Source organism: Orycteropus afer, unplaced genomic scaffold, assembly GCF_000298275.1.
Source record: "Orycteropus afer afer isolate SDZICR_OR568_19922 unplaced genomic scaffold, OryAfe1.0 scaffold00782, whole genome shotgun sequence".
Classification (NCBI taxonomy): Eukaryota; Metazoa; Chordata; class Mammalia; order Tubulidentata; family Orycteropodidae; genus Orycteropus; species Orycteropus afer.
The window spans coordinates 116,687-119,520 of record NW_006922369.1 but is presented as its reverse complement, the minus strand read 5'-3'; positions in this window follow the sequence as shown (position 1 = coordinate 119,520).

The following is a 2,834-nucleotide window of genomic DNA, read 5'->3' as shown; positions in this document are numbered from 1 at the left end:
TTTTTCATTTATTTTGTCATTTTGTTCTTGTACTTTCTTCCAAAACTCTTCTACGGTTTTGTCTGTGCTTTCCTTGGTCTGTCTCTCAATCCTTTGAAGATAACTAGATATAGTTCTTTTGGATTCTTTATCAGGGAGTTCCAATGCTGTGTTTTCCTCAGGCATGTGTTTTGGGTCTGTATCCTGGTCCCTTGTTTCTCCTGCTTTATCTTGCTTCTTTGTGCAGACTGTGATGCTCTGATGTCTCTGAGGCATTGTGACATATTTGTGTTTATATTTAATTGGTGATTATATGTTGGAGTGACTTGCCCACAATTTTTGTTTTCTTCGTTTTGTTTGTATGTTATCTGTACTGACAGGGTCCCATGCTGTGCTCCTCTATTCACTAGTTGGCAGCACTTATACACTCACCACCTGTCTCCTTTCCTTTGTAAGCCTCTCATATGTCCTTGCTGACCCTGACAAACAGATCCTGTTCTTAGGTCCCTGGAATCTGAATGAAAATGCTATCCCTTTAAAACCCAAAATGGTTGCCACTTGTAAGCATTCCAAATGGCTGCACCCTCAGTCACTTTAAATATCCAAAATGGCTGCCACGTTTAAACAATCAAAATGACTGCTCCCTCCGGATAGCAGAAAGTCCACAGCTCAGGTTGTCTCCCTCCTTGCTGTTTCCGTTCCTGGTCATAGGCCACCAAGAGCATTTGTTCCTGCAACCCTTGGTGACCAGGACTGACCTTAGGTCAATTCTCAGGTCTCAATACCACTTGGAAATATTCAGGCTGTTGGTCTCGTCAGAGTAGCTGACAGTCCGCAGCTCCAACTGTCTCTGTACTCACTATTTTTGTTCAGGTTTTTCCACTAGTTGGTGCCTAATCCACTTCTATATAGTTCCTTTCAAAGCTCAGGGTTGCAGGATTATCTTCTGTATCTCTGTCATTTGTTTTTTGTTTTCTTTATTGAAGATGGTCTGTGTTGCTTGTCTGCCTATTCCTCCATATTACCATAAGTGTCCTATATTCCTGTTTCTCTTAATGGTATACCAAAAACCAAAACCAAAACCTACTTACATTGATGACTTACATTACATTGATCCTGGCTCACAGCAACTCCCATTGGATCTCTAAGGCTGTAAATCTTTTCAAAGTAGTTTGCTTCATCTTCCTCCCATAGAGTAGCTGGTGCCAACTTTCAGGTTAGCAGCCAAATGCCTTACCCACTATGCCTCTAGAGCTCCATAATGGTGTAAACTAAGTATTTGATAACAATCAGTTTCTGTCCCCTTTCAGACTGGCAGTCAAATGCCTTAGGTACTGTACCACCAGAGCTACACCACAAGAGCTCTGTAAAAATAATACTATATGGGAGATAATTCAAAAATACCAAAATTTAGTCTACCCAGGACTCCAAAAATGCTTTAATGTCTGCAAAAGGAAAATGATATAAGTTCCCACAATAAAATATTTAAAGAGAAACATGACCCTTCCAATTATAAAAAAAAAACAGCTTTGGATAAAATTTGATGTCTATTCATTTTAAAAGGAAAGAAACAAACAACTTCTAGCACAATAAATTGGAAAAGAATAAAGTGTAAATATTTATTATCTCTTTCTCTCCCTCTATCTATCCATCTATCTATTTTCTATCTATTGTCTTGAAGTAGATTCTGACTCATATGCCTGTATAGGAAAGAGTAGAACTGCCCCAGAGGTTTTCAAAGGTTGTGATCGTTTTGAAAGCAGACTTCTACATCTTTCTCCTGTAGAGCCCCCGATGGATTCCAACCACACACCTTCCTGTTAGCAGTTGAACACTTAATCACTCGGCTACCAGGGCTCCTTAAACACTTCAAGGATCCTAACTAATCAGAACACTCATTTATTGGGTCAATGATGTGCTGCCCAACTTTAAAATTGTCTATGAAATCTGCATAATAATCTACTAATTGTGTTCTGAGTTGCTCATTTTTTGACAGTGTACATGCTGGAAAGTAAGAACACACTGTCATTTTACAAAAGGAGCAAGGGTCTTGAGCTCTTTTGTAGATTCTCTTATTTGAATTATGCTGCATAATTATGCTGCATCCTAAACAAATAAACACAAAACCTAAGAACTCCATGGCCATTGAGTTGATTAAGACTCATAGCGACCTTATAGGAGAACATATTGCCTTGTAGGTCTTCCAAGGTTGTATGTAATCTTAGGGAAGCAGACTGTCACATCATTCAGCTGAAGAGTTTCAACTGCCAACCATTTGGTTAGTATCAGAGCGCTTTCACTACTGGACCAGTAGAGCTCATTGCTGCATTTCTTCTTTAGCACAATTATTGGATTCCAGACTCTGGTACTGAAGTAACCTTACTCAAGTAACTGGTAGGGTACCAGTTCCAAAACAGGTGCAAATACTTAAAATGATTGGAGAAAGAGTCTTCCTTATTTTTCCTGATTTTCCCTGCCACGTGGTATCTGTTAGAACATTATCCAGAAGCTTTTGTGTTTTTGAAATTTATTTGCCTGGACTGTATGCCAATACCTGGATGTTACTCTTTGGAATTTTCCTGTTCAACTCTCCTCACCAGTGTGTGAAGTAAAGCAATGCTGCTGTCAAAACTACTTTGTGTGTCTTTGTGTGTTTGTTTTCTAATTAAATGCATGCAGTAAAATAAACTGCATATTTGATATATAAAATTTAAAAATCTCTTTGCTACCATTTTGAGCTAAAATTTCTGCAGGAGTTTTATTTTCCTGTGCAGCTTTCAGGATTCTGTCTTTGTCTTTGGTTTTGATGAGTTTGATGATGATGTGTCTTGGTGATTTTCTTTTGGGGTCTATCC